Source organism: Propithecus coquereli, unplaced genomic scaffold (genome assembly GCF_000956105.1).
Source record: "Propithecus coquereli isolate 6110/MARCELLA unplaced genomic scaffold, Pcoq_1.0 Scaffold9, whole genome shotgun sequence".
In the NCBI taxonomy this organism is placed as follows: Eukaryota; Metazoa; Chordata; class Mammalia; order Primates; family Indriidae; genus Propithecus; species Propithecus coquereli.
The window spans coordinates 16,673,901-16,698,480 of NW_012155284.1; the positions used below are offsets into that span (position 1 = coordinate 16,673,901).

Here is a 24,580-nt window from a genome sequence, read left to right on the forward strand (position 1 = left end):
TTCCAAATTATATCTGGCCACTTTGTCCACTACAGCCCACAAGAGGTTTAATGAGATTAAATTTCAACATTAATGTATTCAAATAAAAAAATCAATATAAAAGTGTCCCAAATGTGAATGTAAATCTCTTTTATGTATCAAATTTCCAGAGAGAAATTCAAGCCCCAAAATTAAATTCTCTTTTAAATTAAAGCTAAAGTATGTTAAAAATGTTAAAGTCCAAAGGAAGTATGATCCAAAAGCAAATTAATTTTCTCTTGTAATTTAAAATTCAAAAAAGTTGAGTTCAAAATTATTCCTCCCCAACTTCTTATGACCAGGCACATTTTAGAGGGGTTCTCAGTGTTCTTTGAACAACTGTAGCCTGGGCTGATTCTCATTGTTTTGGGTATAGTTACTTCAAAGGTCGGGTCTCAACAATTGTATTGGTTTTACACCAGACTTTCATGATCCTGTGATTTCGAGCATGTACATGCAAGATGATCAGAGCCCTGATAACCACCCACCACGTTCAAAAATCCTTCCACTCCCAAGACCAGCTATCTCAGGATTATGTTCAATACTGGTTGTACTAAGTGTTGCCAGACTATAGCAGAGACTCAGTGGGTTTGCCAGTAGAACAGATCGACAGAGCAAATCTGGCTTCAGCTTTACCAGGATGCCAACAAATCTATGTCACTTGTCCAGAGTCTATGATTTGTGATTTTAAAATCAACCAGAAGAACTCTCTTAGCAAGAAGTTAATTTTGATACTATGGGTTCAACATGTATGAAGAAGAAACTTATGCATACAGCTTTTCTCAGAGCATGGAATCTCAGACATTGCAGACTTACGGCAAAGTGTAGACATTTGCCAAAGTAGTGGCCCCACACTGAGTCTGAGGTACTGTTCTTTCATAGACAATAGACTTGAAATATTTTATTTCCATTTTGCCTTTGGATCCTATGATTTGAGTGCAGATTTATCTAGTAACAGAATCATCACACTCTTTTGAAATCTGATAAAGGGTTGATAACTAGAATCTACAAAGAACTCAAACAAATCAGCAAGATAAAATAACAGCCCCATTAAAAAGTGGGCAAAAGACATGAACAGAAGTTTTTCAAAAGAAGATAGATAAATGGCCAAAAAATATATTTAAAAATGCTCAACACTACTAATCATCAGGGAAATGCAAATTAAAACCACAATGAGATATCACCTTACTCCAGTCAGAATAGCTTTTATTAAGAAATCCAAAAACAATAGATGCTGGTGCAGATGCAGAAAGAAAGGAATGCTTATACACTGTTGGTGGGATTGCAAATTATTACAACTCCTACGAAAAACAGCATACAGATTTCTCAAAGAACTAAAAGTAGACCTACCATTCAATCCAACAATCTCACTACTGGGGATCTACTCAAAGGAAAAGAAGTCATTTTATCAAAAAGACACCTGCCCTCAAAATTTTTATTGCTGCACAATTTATGATTGCAATGATGTGGAATGAACCCAAGGCCCATCAATTCATGAATGGATTAACACCATATAGTATATGCATACCATCAAGTGCTACTCAACCATAAAAAAGGATGAATTAATGTCTCTTGCTGAAATTTGGAAAGAACTGGAGACCATTATCCTAAGTGAAGAATCTCAAGAAAAATAAAAACCACATGTACTCTCCAATAAGTCGGAACTATCTAATGGGCTCACAGAGGAAAGTAAAAGTCACTGGAAATCAAGAAGGCAAGGGAGAAAGGCCTAAAACCCACCTAATGGGTACAATGAACACTATTTGGGTGATGGACACATTTATAACCCTGACTCAAGCCATGTATCAAAAACATCTGTACCCCCTTAATATTTTGAAATAAAAAAAGAAAAATAAAGAAAGTATATAGACTGTCAAAGAGTAACTATTTATCAAGGGATCCTCGAAGCCATTGGATAAAATCCATTTGCCAATGGTCCATCCCAGTCTACTATCAGAGTTGGATGAATGTAGAAAAGTTTCAACTCAATAAGCCCCTTACTCCTTCTTGCTATTCAAATGCCCCAACCAATTTCAAGGTAACTACTCTAATAAACAGGTATGTTCACTTGCTTACTTCACTTACTATGTGTAATAGACTGGGCTAACACTCAAAAAAATGGGGTTCTAATGATGGCCATTAACTCATCTCGGGGCCCTAGGAAACTCACACGTCACCTCTATGCTCCAGTTTCTCCATCTGTTCAATGCGTATTTATCGTAGCAGCTACTCTTCTCAAACTTACAATCATTCTCATCCTCCTCTGCTACACAGGGAAACCCTGAGGATAAGTAAGAAAATGGATTTTATACCCAAGCAGAAAGTCATCCCAGTGGTCCTCTAAAGAACAAAAAGGAAATGGACTTTGTTATACTTCTATAGTATTCTCTATTGTCACTCTCATGCACCCTCTTCCTACCCCAACATTTGCTAATATCTAATCACAAAAACAAGGAGCTATTCTGACCTTAAAGTGAGCAAAGTTTTATTTCCTGGATCACTGGCCATAGAATCAACTCTTCTGTTGTTGGTCAGTTCCCTCTTAAAGGCTACTTTTAGAAGTCAACATCAGAATGTCACTCCCAAACATAACCAAAAGTAAATCCAGCCTATCTGTGTTCCTTGTCTTGGCTAACAGTATTACCTATTCAAGCATCAATTTTATTTCAAGTGTTACCTTCCAACCAGCCTAGTCTCAAATCTACCCAAGACACAACTTGTCATTTTTCCCCGTGCAATGTCTCTTTAGTCTGTGGCTTCCCTTAATATCATCTATCTTGTTTAGACCTAATTATCTGTTTTTAAAATTATTACAATAGCTACATATATGAGGAATCACTTCTGCATTCTGTAACTGCTAGAATTATTAATATCTTTTAAAGCACCAAATTAATCATGCCATTCCGCTACGTAGAATCTTCTGAAATCTGCAAATGTGCCATGTTCCTTCTCACCTATTCTGTGCTTTCCTATATCTCTGTTCATTTTCAATACTGTTGTTTCTATATGAAATGATTTTACCCTACTTTTTTTCCAGTAAAAAGCCCACGTCTCTTGGGACTTCCCCATATATACCAGGCTTGTTAGCCCCTCTGTCTTCTGGGCTGCACAAGATTCTAGGCAGATGTGTAGTAGACTAGCATCCACATTCCTCTCATTATGTTTTTACTTTCATCCCTTCCCTGTTCAACATAAATTACTCAAAGTAGGTAATGGTAATTTATCTTTGTATCCTCATTATCTAATTCCCAGTGTATGATATCTACCAAGTCCTTTGTAAATACCTCAAATGAAAGGCTCATGAAACAATTTCCATTCTAGTTTTATCAGGAAGTACAGTATTTCCTTGGGATTTAACTTTTTAAAGAGAATGGTCAGTACCACATTTTACTGTGTTTATTAATATGTAGAAAAAATCCACTCACTCACGCAGACCCAAGTCCCCTTAAAATTGCAACTCTGAGCTTACATTTTTTGGTTTGTAATACTTTACAACTGTATTTCAAAGTTTTCACGGTGTATCTTCTATTCTTTTATGTTACATCTGTTGCTTAAATTGTTTTAATTGAGGTCATGTCCCTGTATCATAGACTAGTTATATGAAAAGTTACTAAATTTATCATAAAATATGTGTTTGATCATCAAGAAAAGATGATGTTTTGGGCATATACAACACATTCCACCCTTCCCATCCTATTTTTAAAAGTAATGCAATAAATCTGAAAATAGGACTATAGGGAAATGATGAATCTAAATAAAAATATAAACAAAAAACCCTTTCTGGTCCAAACCTAAATAATTCAGTACAGATTATAAATCAGCAAACTTTTCCTGTAAAGGAACCAATAGTAAATATTTTAGGTCTTTCTTGCAACTATACAACTCTTCTGTTGAAGTATGAAAGCAGTGTAGGGGCAGAAGAAAAGCTTCCCTTCCACCCTCTCTGAATGTTCACTAAACTGACAATAGACAGATTAATAGGAGAAAAGGCATACAAATTTATTAACTTTCACATGGACATGGGAATTCTGCAAATACGAAACTCAAAGAAGGAGGGCCAGATGGTTGAGGCTTCTATGCCTTCTTCACAGAAGAGAGGGAGACCAGGGAAATGTAAGTAATTTGAGGGGTTGTAAGTGAGTTTTAGGGGAATTGAACGGACCCAAGAGGCAGACATTATCTTGTAAACGATTCTCTTATGAAATTGAATGGGACCGGTAAGTTATGGGAAGGTGAGGGGCAGAACTGCACTGTGAACAAAGGTGGTCATGTTACGTAGATAAAGTTTCCCAACCAATCTCTAGAAAGCTGTCCCCAGAAGAACAGATAAAAAGTCTGTCTGCACACGGCAACGACTGTCACTCTCTCTTTCGGTGGTTAACCTTTCCTGGTTATTTGATGAGATTCCTAGGGAGGGGATTTTAAGACAATTGTTTTTCTTTTACAAAGAAGTTTCCTTAGATTAGAAAATTCCAGAGAGAGTCTTTCCCTAGGGTTTAGAAGGAAGAAAAAACAAGAGAAGATTAGAAATTCCTTGGTTTTGAGGCAGCTTCTAAGTCCTTCTAATTTCTTTTAATTTAAAATGCTCTGCATGCTGAAGTATTATACTTTGGGGTCTCATTCTCTGTACCCCCACAGCAGCCATAGACAATATGTAAATCAGTTGTTTTCTAATAAAGTTTTATTTACAAAAGTAGAGGACCATATTTGGCCTGTGAAACAGAGTGTGCTGACCCCGGATTGACAGGATTAAAGTAATCCACCTGTACTCTAGCCTCATCTACAATGTCTGGTGACAAAAAAAATATAACGCAAACTAAAAAACAGGATCAATTTACAGTGAAACAACAATAAAAAGACAGTAGAAACAGAACCACAGGTGATTAATTATTTGAATTTTATAGTCACAAAATGCCTAAAGCACTGGGAACCTTTATTTTTGGAAATGAGAATTTTAAGCTTAATTTTATGTTATGCATTTATTTTTTAGAAGAATAATCGTCTTAGTTCACATCAATGGTAATTACCATTTTCTCTCTGTTTTACAAAAGACATAAACTAGATGTTTTTATACTTTTGAGGGTATTTTTGGTTTAGAATCCATTGTTTGTTTCAAGGGTGAATAAAGCTGATAGAATTTATTTATGAAGTACAAATAGGAAATGTTAAATTGCTAATGAGTGAGGGGGTGTTGCCAAATTGATGCTGTAGAAAGAAAACTACTGAGGGATTTTTTGACAATATTATATTTTAAGATTGCAAAATTTATTGCTTCAGAAGTAAATAACATACATCAAAATCTCTACTACTTCATGAAAATAAAGATTAAATTCCAAAGCACTATTTACTTAGGGCATTTGTAGAAATACATTTCTTTAGTGTATAAATTATAAGATTCCATTGGAGAAGAACAATAGCTGATCAAACCCAGACATATTAATTTTGTAAAGAATAACAAACAGTGATGATAAAAGCAAAACTTCAAAAAAAACTTTCAATGTTTTTGTAATTCCCCTTAAAAATTCAGTGTGGACCAAACCAGAAGGCACCTTAGTTGAGATTCAGAAACTATTGAATGTTGTTTTGGTTCTTTCAGGCCAAGGTATCTTGATATATCAATTTGTATCCTCGGGGCCTGCATGAATTTAATAAACTACCCAAAGGGGAGATAATATAAAAGACTTGTGTTACTACTTGAGCCAGTTCTCAGGTGATATACAGGAGCTAGAGCATCATGTCAATAATCCAAAGCCAAAGGCTTCTGGGAGTCTCTTTGTTCAAGAAAGAGTACACTCCACTAGTTGAATTTTTGATATTTGATATTTATTTTTCACTAGAAATTCAACAGTCCCAGAAATTTCTAATAATGACAGTTTCAGACCTCAGACACAATGAAGAAATGTCATACAAGAAAAAAAATAATTCTTTCCAAAAGCGTCAATATAGATAAATTATTAATAAATATAAATGTGATCTTTGGAGATAGTGCCCTAAGATGCTTGATCTTGGAATCATTAAGTGAGATTATCCCTGGGAATAAGTTTCTTCCAAAGTACATGAAGCTTATTTTTCCAAAATCTGCAACTCCTCAATTTGTTAAGGAATGAAAATTTTAGTAGTATTGTGAGAAATCAGAAGACAAATTCCAATTTGATGGCTCCTCACTTGGCAAAATATGGCCAGGAAAAAAAAATTTTTTGATTGTGTTGGGAAGGGAAAACTAATGATAAACACAGATTTTTTTCATCCTTAATTACAAAATAAGATGAGTATCCTTCTTTGTTGCTTTTGTGTTATCATTATTTGTAATATTTTGTGTGCAAAATATAGATGCAATTATTCTCCAACTTTTATCCACATCTCTTGCAATTTGTGATTTTGCAGATATTCTCATCAAGAGGTTAATTTTCCCATCCCTATTCTGTGGGCTGCCTTGTGGTTTGCCTTGGCTAGTTGAATGTGGCAAAATTGACATGTGTCAATCCTGAGCCCAGACCTTAAAAGAACAGTACACTTCTGTATGCCCTCTTAGAAGTCTAATCAGATGCTCTGTGAAAAACTCAGGCTAGTCTTCTAAATTCTGAAAAAACAGGAGAATCTAGCACCTGTGTTGCCCAGGAATAGAACACAGCCAACCACCAGAAATGTGAGAGAGGCCATGCTAGACCAACCGGCCCACCTGCCAGCAAAATGCAGGTACATGAGTAGGCCCAGCTGAGATCAGCTGATCCTAGCTCAGATCACTAGACCCATCCAGACAACACTCACTTGTGAACAGAAATGATCGTACTTTTAAAGCTATTAAGTTTTAGGCTGATTTGTTATACAGTAAAAGAAAACTCATGTGCCATTTGAAATCTTTATTTACCTATTACCAAATTTTTCTAATCTAATTAGATCTAAGATCTAATTTCTAATTTCATTCTGATCTGAGACCTAATTGAGTAAAATTAAGGGAAAGATTCCAACGAAGACATTTATGCTCTAACTGATCATTCAGAGCATAGTTTTAAGGCATATTTCTACATAGCAGATTAAAAATTGTTATAAAAAAGCTAAACTGTAGCTGTTTCTAGTTCTGGAAGTGTGTATCACTGGAGTAAGGGAAGAAACAATACATAAGAATGGGATACGTTATCTCCTTATTGCATTCCTTCTGTTTCTAGAGACTAGTAAAGCAGGGCAAAGGAAAGAGTAAATTCCAAGGCTTCTGTCTGTTCTCTGTGTAGCTAATGGTTGAGATGCAAAGCAAATGGCTTTTGTATATTTATTCTTTGCAAGACTATGGAAACCAGATACAATTAGCACAAGGAAATAATAGGGCTTTGGGGTTTGTCAAATACCCTTTTTTAATTAACTTTTCTTTTTATTTCAAAATATTAAGGAGGTACAAATGTTTTTGTTCCATGCATACATTTTGTAATGCTTAAGTTGGGGCTTTTAGTGTGGCCATCACTCAAATAGTGTTCATTGTACCTGATAGTCAGGTTTTTACCTCTCCCCTCCTCCCTCCATCCCCCTTTCTTGATTTCCAATGACCTTTATATCTCTTTTGCCCATAGATTAGTTCCCAATTTTTATATTAGAGAGTATATGTGGTGTTTGTTTTTCCATTCCTGAGATACTTCTCTTAGGATAATGGTCTCCAGTTCCATCCAAGTTGTGGCAAAAGACAATATTTCATTCCTTTTCATGGCTGAGTACTGTTCCATGGTGTGTGTGTGTGTGTCAATAATCCAAAACCAAAGACTTCTGGGAGTCTCTTTGTTCAAGAAAGAGTATACTCCACTAGTTGAATTACTGATATTTGATGTTTATTTTTCACTAGAAATTCAATAGTCTCAGCAATTTCTAATACACACACACACAACATTTTCTTAATCCACTCTTGAATTGATGGACACTTAGGTTGATGCTCCATCTTTGTGATTGTGAATTATCCTTTGTTTTTTTTTTACAAAAAAGTTACCTCACTTAATGTTCACTGCCAGTATTAGTCAAAAGAGAAGTAGATGTTGGAAGGTGAGGTTGTTGGTAATGGATGGAGGAATCTTATATAAACCCAGTGAGCTGAGGAGAAAATTTTAGAGAAGGTCCCAAATTCAAGCTGTTAGTGTGCATCTCCAAAAGTTCATACCTGCTAACAAAAGAGGCATTGATTCAAATATTGTATTATTATTGTTAGTTTACATGGAAACTAAGGCTCAGAGAAGTAAAACTACTTACTAAAAGTTCCTTAGTTCATGAATTTCAAACTTTACAATCTAAGAACAATCTCTTACACTTCAGACAAGATTTTTTAAGAAAATAGACCTTTAGATTTAGTTTAGAATTTTTTTTTTTTGCCAATCTAATTCTTTAGGTCTGATCTTAAATCCCTTCTTTAAACTGGGAAAATGTGGCTGTGATTTTAGTCCCAATCTATTTTGCACTGAAAAATACGACAGATAACTGGTATCCTTGTTAAATAGATCCTCCAAAAAATTGTAGTCCTCACCATTTCTTCTGAGAGGAGCAACAGAAGGCATTGCTATTGGAATTTCTTATTAAAATTTTACCATTTCATACCAATGCTGGTATAGTCTCTCAAAAAAGATTTTGAAATTTGCAGGCTCAACTTGCATGAGTCATGTTGTTTCTCAAACCTGTGGCTCATATTGAGCATAATCTGCTATGAAATAAAAGATGCCAGTTGCCTTCCAAATTCAGTTAATTGTTCCTTAAATTGTAAAGTAAATCACATGCTGAAATAAAAATAAAAAGGGAAAGGAGAGGAAAAGGAGAACAGTATCTGTGAGTCCTTGCTATTGGATTAACATCATCCTTTGTAACTTTTTGTTTGTGCTTAGCTATTTCATCATTTTCAAGAAAAATAAAAAAAATTCTCATTTTTTTGATGTCACATTGAGAAATAAAAACTGCATAGGCTCAATTTTTCTGAAAAATGTACATCTTAATAAATATTTGTGCCATACTGCTATGGTAACCGCATTTAGAAAACAAGTGCATTTCCTTGGGATTAGAAATTACATTATCGTGTTGCTAAACAATACCAAATTGTCTGCTGATAACATTCTAGCTGATAGAGACCAGGGAAAGTGATGGAAATTAACTCCTGATAAAGATAATACTGAAGTTTTAACATTGGTGTTTTTCATATCTCCAAAGAGTCTGTAAAGAGATATTTATCAAACATCTTTTATATTCAAGAAGCTATGCTAGGAATGCCGGGGCCATAAGACACAGCTCCTCAAGGAGCTCAAAACCTCAGAAGATAGATACAGAGATAATAGCAAGATGAAATAGAAAACTTAAAAGTGCCACTGGAGAAGGACAAGGAAAGAGCTGTAAAGGAATTATCCACCAGTAGGTCTGTTGATTGCTATGTGACTTAGACTTGGTTCTTTCTGTGCTGCCTTTAGATCCAATGCACTTCAGCTTCGAGAGCGAGGCTTATCCATTGCACTCGAGATGTGCGACCCCTGACCCCTGCGATTTCCCCAAATGTGAGAAACTCGACTACATAATTTGTGATGGGGGAACTGCTTTTGTACTCTCCCCTATAAAAAAAAGAAAAAAAAAAAAGTTCTGAAATTTGTCTGTTACTTATTTCTGAAAAGAAGATGTCTCCAGTAGAAACTATATCCCAGGAATTCACTTCAAAACTCTGATTGAGGGGGGTGGGGGGAGTAGAACTTACAGAACAGTGGAAGAGATAAATAACACTTAGGTATGGGATAACTTCTCTGAGTATTGACCTCCTTCCATTTCTAGAGGCATTGGCAGGGGGAAAAGGAAAGATTAAATTCCAAACTTCTGTCTGTTCTCTGTGCTGCTAAAAGTGAATACTCAAATGTGGATACTGAAACAAAATGTTTGAGTATCCACTCAAACATACATAGCCATTTGCTGCAAAACTATGGAAACCATGTGGGATTAGCATAAAGAAAGGAGCTTGGCAAATCCTTTCTCCAAAAAGCAACAATAAAACTGAAAAAAACTGTCACAAACAACCACATCAAGACTTTGGAAAACAACCAAAGCTTAAGAACAAATTGAAAAGCATTTATTCAAGAAAAACTACTAAACTTAGGCAAAAGCAGTGACAGCCTATAGCCTTCTTGGAGTAAGCTTCTCTGATAAACCTGCCCCAGGTTGGTCACTACAGTAGTTCTGTAATGGCAGAGCAAGCTACTGGAGCCAGAAGCTTTGCTGTCAGAGGCGGCTCACCAGATTTGGAGCAGACAGCACACAGTCATAAACAGCAGTAATTTTAGTAAAGAACAGGAAAGTCCAATTGCACATGTAACCTGAGATTACAGCCCTGTTTGGGGCAAGCAATGGAATGACAGAGCAGCCAGGCATTTAACAAGAAAATCTAAGTAATGAAAAAGAGATAGGGAATCTTGATTAGCATTTCCATGTCCCTAGAGGTCTAGACAACTGGTTTCGTATACAAGGCTGTGGGTATGCACAGAAGAGGCCAGAGAGTGCCCTAGCCATCCACTTAGCCCTTTCTGAACATGACACCATGTGCACATGCAGGGGAAATGCAAGGGGAACCAATGGAAAGTTACAGCCTAAGATTTTCATACATTCTCCAGCTCACATGCAGATCCACATACAGATTCCAGGCGGAGGGTGGAAGGCTCACCGGCTCTAGTATTTGAGTACGACTTCTATGCAATCACTGGTTGAGCTATAACAACACAGGAGTGACCACTAGGATTGGGTTTCATAATAAAAAAGAACTAAAAAAAATCAGTGGATACAGATTTAGTTCAAGCAAGTTACTAAAAATATATTTTAAAAACTTAGAATCCAGGCAGGGCGCGGTGGCTCACGCCTGTAATCCTAGCTCTCTGGGAGGCCAAGGCGGGCGGATTGTTTGAGCTAAGGAGTTCGAGACCAGCCTGAGCAAGAACGAGACCCCGTTTCTACTAAAAATGGAAGGAAATTAATTGGACAACTAAAAATATGTAGGAAAAAAATTAGCCGGGCATGGTGGCTCATGCCTGTAGTCCCAACTACTCGGCAGGCTGAGGCAGAAGGATTGCTTGAGCCCAGGAGTTTGAGGTTGCTGTGAGCTAGGATGATGCCACGGCACTCTAGCCTGGGCAACACAGTGAGACTCTGTCTCAAAAAAAAAAAAACAACTTAGAATCCAGAGTTGCTATGTTATTTAAAATCATTTTTGAGCAAAAATCATGAGAAATATACAAGAAAACGTGAAAGTACAATCCACACTCAGGAAAAGAACCACCAATAGAAACCATCTTTTGGAGGTTAGGGTATAGATGTTGGACGTAGGAGATAAAGACTTAGAGAAGCTATTATAAGTATATTCTGTCACCGACTCAGGTGCCAGTTACACTGCTGCAGCTGTTAAAAAAGAGAAAAAAAAGAAAAAAGGAGTATATTCAAAGAAATTAAGAAAATCATGTATAGAGAACTTATTAATAGCTTTTTTGAGCTGGAATTCACATACTATATAATTCACTCATTTAAAATATATAATTCAAACCAGGTGCAATGGCTCATACCTGTAAACCCAGCACCTTGGAGGGCTTCAGGAGGAAGATCCCTTGAGCCCAGAGAGGATCACTTGAGCCCAGGAGTTGCAGGTTACAATGAGCTATGATCACACCACTGCACTCAAGTCTGAGCAACACTGTGAGATTCTATCTCAAAAAATAAAATGAAATATACAATTCAGTGTTTTTTTACTATTTTCATAAATATGTGTAACCATCACCACAATAGTCAATTTTAGAATCATTGTATCACCCCAAAGGGAAATGCCGTATCCTTTAGGTATCACCTCCTATACCCTACTCCAACCATCAATCCTAAGCCTTTTTAATCTACTTTCAATAAATTCACCTATTCTGGAAATTTCATATAAATGGAATCATATAATACCTGGGTTTTTCGTGACTGGCTTCTTTCACTTAGAGTAATGTTTTTAAGGTTCATCCATGTTTATCTTAGGGAAAAGCATATATAATGTACCATGTATCTCTTCATTCCTTTTATTGTCAAACAATATTCCATTGTATTAATATACCACATTATTTTTAAGAATTCATCAGTTGACATGTACTTGTGTTATTTCTATCTTTTGGCTGTTATGAATAACACTGCTATAAACATTCATGAACAAGTTTTTGTGTATATATATATTAATATTTCTTTTGGGTATATGTCTAGTAGTATAATTGCTGTAACTATGTTTAACTATTTAAGATATAACCAGACTATTTTCCAAAGTGGTTGTACAACTTTACATTCCCACTAGCAGTATATGAGGATACTGATTTCTCCATGTCTTCACCAAAACTTCTTATCATCTGAATTTTTTATTCTAGCCATCCTAATGTGCGTGAAGTGGTATCTCATTGTGGTTTTGATTTGCATTTCCATGACAACTAATGATGTCCAATTCTTTTCACATGCATATCGCCCATTTGCATAGTCTTTGGTAAAATACCTAGATCATTTGCCCATTTTTCATTGGGTTACTTATTATTAATGAGTTGTATGAGTTACTTGTATAGTCTAGAATACTTTATTAGATGTGTTATTTGCAATTATTTTCTTCCTTCCTGTGAGTTTCTCTACTCATGTTCTTGATAGTCTTTTTAAGCACAAAAATTTGTAATACTTAGGAAGTTCAATTTTTCTATTTTTTATTTTGTTTTTTATGCTTTTGGCTTCACATCTAAGAATTCATTGCCAAATCCTTAGTTATAAAGATTTATCCCTAAGTTTTCATCTCAGAGTTGTGTAGTTTTAACTATTACATTTAGGTCTTTGATTCATTTTGAGTTAACTTTTGTATATGGTGGAAAGTAAGGGACCAACTTCATTTTATTGAATGTACACATCCAGTTGTCCGAGCACATTTTTTGAAACCACTATTATTTTTCTATTGAATGATCTTATCACCTTTTTGAAAAACAATTCACTATAGATGTATGAGGTTATTTCTGAACTCTCAATTCTATTCTATTAATATATATCCTTTTGCCATTATCACAATGTTTTCATTACTGTTGCTGTGCAGTAAGTTTTGAAATTGGGAATTGTTAGTGCTCTAATTTGGTTTTCTTTTGCCAAAATTATTTTGGCTATTTTGGGTCCCTGGCAATTCCATATGCATTTTTTAAATCAGCTGGTGAATATCTACAAGGAAATCAACTGAGATTCTACCAAAGATTTCATTGAATCTGTAGTTCAATTTGGGGAGTACTGCCATTCCAACAATATCAACTTTTTGAATCCATGAACATGGGATGTTTTTCCAATTATTTTGAGCTTCTTAAATTTTCTTCAATAATATTTTGTAGCTGCTAATAGCATATGTTTTGTACTTCTGTTGTTAAATATATTTCCGTTTTAATTTTTGATGTTATTGGAAATGGAATTATTTTAATTTTGTTTTCGGGATGTTCTTACAACTATATAGAAATACTATAGATTTTTGTGTATTGGTCTTGTATCTTGCAAACTTGTTTATTAGTCCTAATAGTTTTTTTATTATTTTAAGATTTTCTATATAAAAGATGATATCTGCAAATAGAGATAGTTTTATTTTTGTCCTTCCAGTTTGGATGCCTTATTTATTTTTATTGCCTAATTGCCCTAGCTAGACCCTCAGTACAATGCGGAACAGAAGTGGCGAAAGCAAGCATCCTTGTCTTGTTCCTGGTCTTAGAGGAAAACATCCAGTCTTTCATCATTAAGGATAACGTTAGCTGTGGAGTTTTTTGCTGACATTTTTAGTAGGTTGAATAAGTTATCTTCTATTCCGAGTTTATTGAGTGTTTTGTATTATGAAAAAGTGTTGGATTTTATCAAATAAATTGGAAGTAAAAGGATGGAGAAAGTTATACCACACAAATTATGGCCATAAAAAATTTGGATGGCTATATTAATATCAGATGTAATAACCTTCAATACAAGTATATATATATGTTATTAGAGACAAAGATGGACATTTCATAGCAGTAAAGTGTTATTTCATTAGGGAAATACAGTAATATGATCACATATGCACCTAGCAATGGAAACCCAAAATACCTGAAACAAAAATTGGCATAATTGAAAGGAAAAATATGTAAACCAACAATAATAGCTGAAGACTTCAATACCTGAGTTTCAATAATTGATAGAACAAGACAGAAAATAAACAAGAATAAAGAAGACTTGAAGACCATTATCAGTGACCTTGATTGACCTCACTGAAATCTGTTTTGCAAGAGCAAAATACACATCTTTTTCAAGTGAAAATAAAACTTTCTCCAGAATAAACCACATGCTGGTCCATAATACAAGTCTCAATGCATTAAAATGATTGAACTATTACAAATTACATTCTCTAACCACAACAAAATTAAATTATAAATAAGTAATAGAAAAAAATTGGAAAATTTCAAATATTTTGAAATTAATACAATTCTAAATGACACATGGCTCAAAGAATAAATCACAAGTAGAGTTAGAAAATATATTTGAATTAAATTAAAATAAAAACAAAACAGATAAAAATGTATAGGCCACAAATAAAGTAGTGTCTAGTGAGAATTCCATAGCTTTAAACCTACCTTCAAAAGGTAGAATAATCACAAGTTAATAACCTAAAATTCCCCCTTAAGAAACTACAAAAAAAATAACTAAACTTAAAGCAAGCAGAAAAAGGAAGCAATAAAAATTAGAAGCCAAGTAGATTAAATGAATACAAGAAAACAGTAGAGAAAATCAATAAAGCCAATTTTCTTTGAAAAGATGAGCAAAATTAGCACATCTTAGACTGCCAAAGAAAAAAAGACACAAATTATTAATATCAGGAATGAATTTAGACCTTTATATTACCTAATACACAAACATAGCTCAAAATGGCTTATACACTTAAATGTAAGAGCTAAAACTATAAAACTATTATAAGAAAACATCGAGGAAAGTCATGGAGAACTTATATTAAGCAAAGAGTTTTTAGATATGACACCAAAGCATGATTGATAAAAGAAAATATTGATAAATGAATTTCATCAAAATCGAAAACTTTTGCACTTCAAAATATATTATTAAGAAAATTTAAAGACAAACGAAGGACTGGGAGAAAATATTTGCAAAGCACATATGCAATAAAAAAGCTTGTATCCAGAATATATAAAGAGTACTTACGACTAATTATTTAGAAGATAAACATGCAATTAAAAAATGGGAGATTTGAGTAGACATTTCACCAAAGAAGATGTCCTGATGGTTAATAAGTGAATGGACAGATGGTCAAGATTATTGGTTTTAAAAAAAAGAAAATTAAAGTAAAATGAGATACAACTTCACATCCAGTAGAATGGCTATAATCATAAAGATATACTGTAACAGACGTTAGTGAGAATGAGGAGAAATTTGGACCTTCACGCTTTGTTGGTGGTGATGTCAAATGTTATAACACTTGGGGAAACAGATTGGCAGTATGGCAGACAGACTCTAAAATGGTCCTCAATAATTCCCACCTCCTAGTATTTACTCCTTTGGTAATTGCCTTCCCTTCAGGCATGACATATGACTTGCTTCTAACCAATAGAACATGGCAAAGGAATATTGCCTCAATAATTGAATTCCAGGATTTTATAAGATTGTAACTTTCATCTTGCTAACAGATTCTCTCCCTTGCTGACTTTGATGAAGTAAGCCACTGCGTTGTGAGCTCGCCTACAGAAAGCTATACATGGGAAAAAAGTGAGGGTAGCCTCTGGCCAACAGACAGCAAGAAATTGAGGCCGTCAGTCCAACAACACAGAAGGAACTAAATTCTGCCACATGAGCTTGGATGCGAATTCTTCCCCAGCTGAGACTGAGATAAGACCACATCTTCGACCAACACCTTGACTGAAGCCCTGTGAGAGACTCTGAGCCAGAGAAACCAACTAAACAATGCTTATACTCCTGACCCCAAAAAACTATGAGATTATAGATATGAATTGTTTTAATCTGTAATATTTTAAGTTAATTGTTATAAGGCAACAGATAACTAATACAGGCAGTTTCTTAAAAAGCTAAACATAAACTTGCCATACAACCTAGCAACTCCAAGCCTAGGTTATATACCGAAGAGAAATGAAAACGTAAGTCCACGCAAACACTCATACACAAATATTCATAGCAGCATTATTTTTAATAGCCGAAAGCTGGAAATAATCCAATTATTCATCAATGGGTGAATGGACAAACAAAATGTGGTATACCCATTCTATAACATACTACTCAGCAATTAAAAACAAACTGCACTGTAATATAAATGAACCTTAAAAACATTATACTAGATGAAAAAAGCCATATGCAAAAAGTATATATTAATAATATTCCCTATATATAAAATATCCAGAAAAAGCAAACTGTTAGAAACAGAGAGATCAGTGGTTTCCTGGGCCTGGAGGTAGGAGTGGGACTTAACTATAAATAGACAGAAGGGATCTTTGGGTTGATGAAATGTTCCAAACTGAATTGTAGTGTTGGTTACACAACCCTATCAATTACTAAAAATCACTGAATTATACACTTACAGTGGGTCGAACTTATAGTATGTAAATTATACTTCACAAAAGTTTTTTTTAAGATTCTGGTGATAGCCTACCTCAGGAAGAACTATTTTCACACTCTAGTCATATAGTCCCAGCAATGCAACCCCAAATGAAACCTACAGAGAATCCTCATTGTGCCATTAAGAACCTCCCCACCTGATCAAATTAAAAGCCTGCACAGCCAAGAAAACTATCATGAGAGCAAACAGACAACCTACAGAACAGGAGAAAACATTTGCATGCCACACATCTGATAAAGGGCTGATAACTAGAATCCATATAGAACTCAGGAAAATCAGCAAGAAAAAATCAAACAACCCCATTAAAAAGTGGGCAAAGAACATGAACAGAAACTTTTCTGAAAAGTTCTGAAAAGAAGACAGAATAATAGCCAACAAACATATGAAAAAATGCTCAACATCTCTAATTATCAGCAAAATGCAAATCAAAACCTCAATGAGGTATCACTTAACTCCAGTGAGAATCACTTTTATCAAAAAGTCCCAAAACAATAAATGTTGGCATGGATGTAGAGAGATAGGAACATTCCTACACTGCTGGTGGCACTGCAAACTAGTACAACCTCTGTGGAAAATAATATGGAGATACCTCAAAGACCTAAAAGTAGAACTACCATTTGATCTAGCAATCCCATCACTGGGCATCTACCGAAAGGAAAAAAAAAAGACATTCTATAAAAAAGAGATCTGCACTTGAATGTTTATAGCAACATAATTCACAATTGCAAAGATGTGGAAACAACCCAAGTTTCCAACAACGCGTGAGTGGATTAATGAAATGTGGTGTGTGTGTGTATATATACATACACACACACATATACATACATACCATGGAGTACTACTCAGCTACAGAAAACAATGGTGATCTAGCACCTCTTGTATTATCCTGGATAGAGCTGGAGCCCATTCTACTGAGTGAAGTATCACAAGAATGGAAAAATAAGCACCACAGGTGCTCACTATTAAATTGATATCAGCTGATCAACACTTAAGTGCACATATAGTAATAACATTCATCGGGTGCCAGGCAAGTGGGAAAGGGGAGAAGGGGATGGATATATTCACACCTTATGGGTGTGGTGTACACCATCTGGATGATGGACATGCTTGAAGCTCTGATTCAGGTGGGGCAAAGGCAATATATGTAACCTAAACATTTGTACCCCTGTAATATGCTGAAAGAAAAAAATAATAAAAAAAAGAACCTCCCCACCAAAACTGACCAGTCCTAGCCTTTGGCTTCTTTGAGCAACTAACAGGAGAAATGTCCAGGTGTTCTGGCTATACACCTTGATGGAAAGAGGGAACTTCCAAAGTTAACCTTGAAGGAAAGGTAGGATTTAGAAAGACTGGAAGAGCATTGTAAAAAAAAAAAAAAAAAAAAAAGACAGGAGCAGGAAAGAATAAGTTATAATTGAAGAATATAATTGAAGAAGATCAAGTAGTTTGTTTTAGCTGAAATCTTTCAGAAAAGGGAAATCTAAAGATGAGCACAGTATAATTCTTAATATAGGTTGATCTTTACAGGTAGAATCTCTGATTATCATTATTTTCTACATCATTCACAATATTTACTAAGAACTTGCTACACACAATGTTAAGTCACAGGGGTAAAATGTGTAACATATACACTCTCAGGCATAAACATTGAAAACGGTAAAATTATAAAAGAGGAAGAATTCTCTCTGAAAATACCTGTCCTATTTTTCCCTCTTTCTCCTTAGATAAGCAGGGAACAAAATGGTGAAAAAAATACCTAAGCTAATTTGTCTTCACACTACAAGATTTTAACCCAGCAACCAGAGGAGCAAAGAAATAGCTTCATAGGGACCCTGACAACTCCTTTTTTTTCTCAACCCTAAATGGAAATAGATGCATACTCTAAGGTCAGAGATTCCAGCTCTAATTACTGACTTTGCCAATCTGTGTTTCTAAAGTGCTTTCTCAGAAGCACTGCTAATGGCTGGGAAAATACATGCTTCCACTCCATGCAATGGGACAAGGAAAACCAAGTAACATAGAGGGCATTCCAACCATACTTTTCAAAAAGTCATGGTGAAAAAAGGATGGTTATTGTTCAATATTATAAAGGATAGTATCACTGGGCTCTTGTCTTTTTATATTTTGTAGAAGGCACAAGGATAATGAGCACATTTCCTTGGATCTACAATCAACATGCTGAATTAAAGGCTGTACTACAATAAAGCTTGTCCTATATTCTGATGTCAGTGAAATCAGGGCAAGTGCTCTGGCCAGTATGTCAGTACTTTCCATTAGCAATTTACGCATAAAATATATGCTTTTAGGAGTCCGTGAATTATTTCAGGAATTTACCCTATTTGGAAAGCTTAGCAATTTTTAAGCAGATAGCAGCCACCTGTTTACAAGGAAAGCTATGCTTTGACTATTAAATGGAAATACAGGGATGCATATAGGAGTTAGAATTGCCTGAAATGCACAATTCAAAATGAGGAAAGCCAACAAGAGCCACAACCGAAGTCATTATAGCTCTAAGAAAAGCTTTCAAGAATTTGAAACAGACTCAGAATTTCTCACCTTAATTGATCTCTACGCAAATATCCTTACAGTCCATCTGTCTATATGAGTATGCAATCTTCTCTGTTTTGGTTAAATCTTCATCCCATTCCTTGGTTAACTGCTATAGACACATTACAAAGTTTTGTTGTTCTGTGTTAGAATGTCACACAGTGACTAACTCATACATAAAACAGAGAACAATCTAGAAGCCTGTGATTGTGACATTCAACCTGAGGGCCACATGGAAAGTGATAACATCCAGTAAGTAGAGAGTGGTACTAGATATGCCCATAAACTGTTAGGATGAGATTACTCAAGTTTGGTTCCATAAGGAATTTTTCCAGGTAACTTTACTCTTCAGTTCATCCTCACTTATCTAATTTAGCTCTGCAAATTAAAATTTGTTGAGGTATTTGTAAAAGTGGCACATCCTCTACCTTAAACAATTCTTCTAGGTGGAAAGTGCCAGGAGATGGGTAACTTCTGAATTTTGATATTCTTATTTCGCTTTGAATGGATAATGCTTCCACCTTTATTTTATATGTGAGAGCATGGAGAAAAAATGTGGTGGAGAGATTCTGAATAATGTACCAAATAGAATTATAATTCTGCTAGTATAAAAATAATCAGAAATATATTCTTCTAAACAGTAAACAAGTAGCAATAATAATAGTAAAAATAAGTTAGTAAAAGATTTGAGCTGAAAGCAAAATGTCATAATTTCCTGTTCCAAAGATAAGTCCTGACAAAAATTCTCTCCTTGAATAAACTTATCAGGCTCTTCTGAACTCTCTTCTCAACTCAGCCCTGACTTTGGGGCTTCCAACTTCATCTCTGCATCATCCAATTTTAGCAAGAATCCTGCTAAGTCAGTTTAACCTGAACCCCTACTCTTGCTATCTGATCACCTGATATCTGATTGGGTTCCTTATCCTCCAACAACCCCCAGGTGATGTCTGGTCACCCTGGCCTGCCTTCAGCAAGAATTCTGTTAGGTCAGTTTAGCCAAAATCACCTGGTACCTCTGATGCTTCCTCTTAGAGATTTTTTATTCACTAACCCCCATTCACCACTGTGCCTCTTCGCTATAAATTCTAACCTTTCCTTATTGTATTCAGGGTTGAGCCCAATTCGTTTCCCCCACTGCAAAACCCCATCGCCATTGTCCCTACACCTATTGTGATAGTCCTGGATAAAGTTTGCCTTAACATTTTTTAACAAGTGAAAGAATAATTGTTTTCTTTAACACTTCTGGTACTGTAGAGATAGGATCAGATTCATCATTGGACCCCCAGACCTCTCACTCAGGACCCTAAGTGTATGCCTTTGAAGCCTTTGTCTTTACTCCTATGGATCGATAAGGGATCCATTGTTGAGTTACTCTCCGGGACCACTATTCTGAACAGTCCATGGGAGCTGGTAAAGAAAGATTTTGATTCTTAAGATTCTGAGTATACTCTAGAAACTGGGTTAGTCTCAGACAAACAGAGGCTGGCTTAGAGTCCTAGATTTCTCTGTTTGTAAAAAATGGGTTAGGGGCCCAGGCAAGCAGAATCTAAGTGAGGGTCCCAGAAGCTGGGTCAGGGCTCCAGACACACAGAAGCTGGGTTAGATGCCCAGGTTTCTTTGTTTGAGAGGTACCTGTGGGGCTAGAAGTCTCTCTTGGCCTTCTGTCTCCAGTGGGGATTATTCTTTAACTCCTGAGCTAGAAGTTCTGCTTCCTTATTTCAAGTGGGGATTCAATCCCCAACTTCTGGCATGGGAATTTTTTTCCTGGCTCTTTGTGGGGTTTCTTTGTTCTCCCCATTTGATCCTTCTCCTCCCAGGAAAAATTCTCAGTCCACTGAAGCTCCCTTATTGAACTCCTGCTGACTGACTATATATTCCACCAACTTTCCACCTCCTTCTCATTGGCATGATTTTGCTGAGAATAATCTGGAACTTCATTGGTCTCTTTGGGAAATTTAAGGGCTCCCCCAACTGGCTCCTCTAAGACCTCTCCCTTCCCATTGCTTTTGCTCCTTCTTTCTCTTCTTACTGGCTTCGATCTTCCCTTCAGTTCCCTTCAGTCAAACCCCTCCCCGCTCCATTCCTCTGTCCAGCCCTGTTGGGTCTCCCCCTTCCCAATTCAGCCTCTTAACTTCCTATAGTCACTGGAACAGTTGGCCCCTACCACTATTGGTGACTCTCATGGAACTCAGGGTCTCCTAAAAGCAACAACCTGACACAGGAAAACAAAAATAGTGGAAATAGACTGAATACAATACTTTATCCACTCAGATGGGCTTTGGAGACATCCAGATGGCTGCTAGTTGTCTCCTGAGCCCAAAATGTAGTTCAAAATTTTCCCAAGATTACATATCAAGGAAAATAAAAATTTTAAAGGTATTTCCCACAAATTTTGGTTTAAAAAAAAATTTAAGCTTTTATTGAGTAGGTAACCTCAATTTGTCCCACTTTTGTCAGAAATATAATTTGGATAAAAATATAAAGTGGAGAAGAAACAGTGAGTTTTGTGTTACTATGTTTTACTGACTCCTGGCTAAAATTTTAGAATGAAAGCTATAAAATCTCTGTTTGCATCTGCCTGTATATTTATGTTATATTTTTCTACCTCTGAATGGTATCACTGAAATAATTCATAAAATCCCTTCTTGGAGTTCTAAAATTGGCTTAGAAATAAAAGAACACTTATATAAATTAAGTATTCTTAGAACTCTCAGAAATATAAGAACACAAATGTTTTCCAAATTCACTTGGATAAATCTTTGGAAAATAAGACTAGTTAAATATTGTTGGTTTAATAAAAACAGCTGTGTTCTGCATTATCAACAATAAATATAATGTTTATTTTACATTTTGATTCCACTTGTATTTACTATTCAAATAAGTTAAAAATAGCTAATAGGGAACTAACTTGAGATGATGGTTAGCTCTGGTGTTATAGTATGTATGCCTGAAAATGGTTTCCAGAATCTTTTTTGGTAACTTAAAACCTCAAAGTTATAATAAGTTAAATGATGAATATTCATTGAATATCTAGATCTTTCCTAAATAAGACAGAATACTAAAACCTTAATTTCTAAACATACATTTACTTTGATTTTTTAATTTTTACAGAGATACTGCAGATATTTGAGTCTATTAATAAATATGTTCTTTTTTACACATTAAGGTATTTTACTATGAAAAAAATGTACCTCTAGAAATTGTGAAATAGTGTATTCATAAATTTCCTAGTCTGTTACAGACTGCTTGTACGTGAGAGATGGTTCACAATTGTCTACTTCTCACTTTTCTCTGTAAAATAAATACTACTAATGGTTAAAAATTATATTGATATATGTAATTGAAACTAATTATAAGAATTAGAGGAAACAACTATGTGAAAAATATGCAAGTAGAATATATTTTTGATAAGAAAAGGTATGAGGTACGAAGGTATGAGGTACGAAGGTATGATGTATGAAGGATGTATTTTTGTTTAAGGAAAGGTAAACAATTTTATTGTCAGGTAAAATTACTGATTCTTCCAATATGAGAAAGAGGAAAATGTAGGGGGAAAGAACTTGAATGAATATAATAAAGTTGTAAAAAATTTATGGAAAGGGAATCTCAGAAAAGGAATTTTATGTGTGGCCATGCTGGCTAAATATTTGAATATATTTATTTTTTATTAAAAATATCAAAAGTACAGCAATGTAAAACTAGAATTTGGTTTTCCCTGTTTAAACAAGAACGTTTTCTTGAACTATTGGTCTGCTCTTATTAAGAAATTGTAAAAGGCTTTTCTTTACCTTTTAAATGACCTGCTTAGGAAACCAAGATTCTGTGTCTTATCAGAATAATTTCCTGTGCTTTATATTAATCTTTATCACATCATAGATTATTCAAGAGAACTGAGACTTCTCACTTTCAAAAGAGCTAAAGTTTTCACATCTTTGACAATTTGCCTTCTCAAAAGCAAATCCTAAATGAACTCTTGCTCTTGAACTGACCCTGAGATTTCCCAGAAGGCCTCTAGTAAATTTCAAAGGATTCATTCTTTCATCTTATAAAGAAAAATGTTTCAAAAAAAAATCAGTTTATTTGATATATTAAATTGCATGAGAGGTTCATCAAATAAGAAGGGATGCTTTAAACTTCCCTAGATGTATTTGTATGGGTACATATTATTAACATAAATATTTCAGTTCTTTCCCATCTTGCAAACAGGTGGGTGAAAAGTTGAGATGCTGGATACTAAGGAGAAGGCACCTGAAGCCAAGAAAGCTGATGCCAGTGGCAAGGTTTAAAAGGGTAACCTCAGAGCCAGGTGCTTTGGTGCACACCTGTAGTCCCAGCTACTCAAGAAGCTGAGGTGGGAGGATTGCATGAGCCCAGGAGTTAGAGTCCAGCCTGAGCAACATTTCTAATAAAATTAATTAATTATTTTACTTTTAAAAATGGGTAACTTCAAGGCTAAAAGCCCAAGAAGGGGAAGCTCTGAAATCCTGTCCTCATCAGAGGAATTGGCAGATATTTCTGATCTGCTATATATTCCAGAAAGGTCATGTACAAGACGGAGTACTCAGCTGCCAAATCCAGGATTGACATGAGGAGAATAAGGAGAAGTTTCTTTCCATGGTCACAAAACCAGTTGGTAGTGACAAAAATGGTGATGTCTGGGTAGTGAAACTTTACAATGTGCCTAGATATTACCCTACTGAAGACATGCCTTGAAAGCTGTTGAGCCACAGCAAAAAAGCCCTTCAGTCAGTATGTGAGAGAACTGTGAGCGAGCATCCCTCCTGGACCCATTCTGATCACATTCACTGGGCAGAAGCAAGAGGGCGATTTTCCTGAAGCAGCTAAGCAGTAGCTTGCTACTGGTGACTGGATCTCTGGTCCTCGATTGAGCTCCTCTGTGTAGAACACACCAGAAATTGGTTATCACCACCTCCAGAAAAATTGACATCAGCAACATGAAAATTCCAAAACATCCCACTGATGTGTACTTCAAGAAGAAGAAGGTGCAGAAGCCCAGACAACAGGAAGTGAGATCTTGGACACAAAGAACAAGAAATACGAGATTACAGAGCAGAGCAAGGTTGATCAGAAAGCTGTGGATCTGCAAATGTTTACCTACAATTAAAGCTATTCCTCAGCTCCAGCGCTACTGGCAATCTGTGTGTACCCCGGCGAATGGAGTTTATCCTCACAAATCATTCTAAATTTCTTACCAATAATCTAATTAAATAATTGACACATTTTAAAAATAATGACAAATTGTATGAAGTCCATAGAAATTTGCCAGTACCTTTGCTGTCCATGATATGTCCTGGTATAATGCTATCAGTCAAAATTCCAGGTATTATTTTTGTTGTGTGTCAAAGAAATAACCAAATATTTTTTGCCAAATAAACTTTCATTGGA

General features: G+C 35.4%; 1 pseudogene; it reads left to right on the forward strand.

Annotated features, from left to right (window-relative positions):
* The first annotated feature begins 765 nt into the window (after nt 1-765).
* Nucleotides 766-24,378, forward strand: LOC105826528 (annotated as a pseudogene).
* The last annotated feature ends 202 nt before the right edge of the window (nt 24,379-24,580 follow it).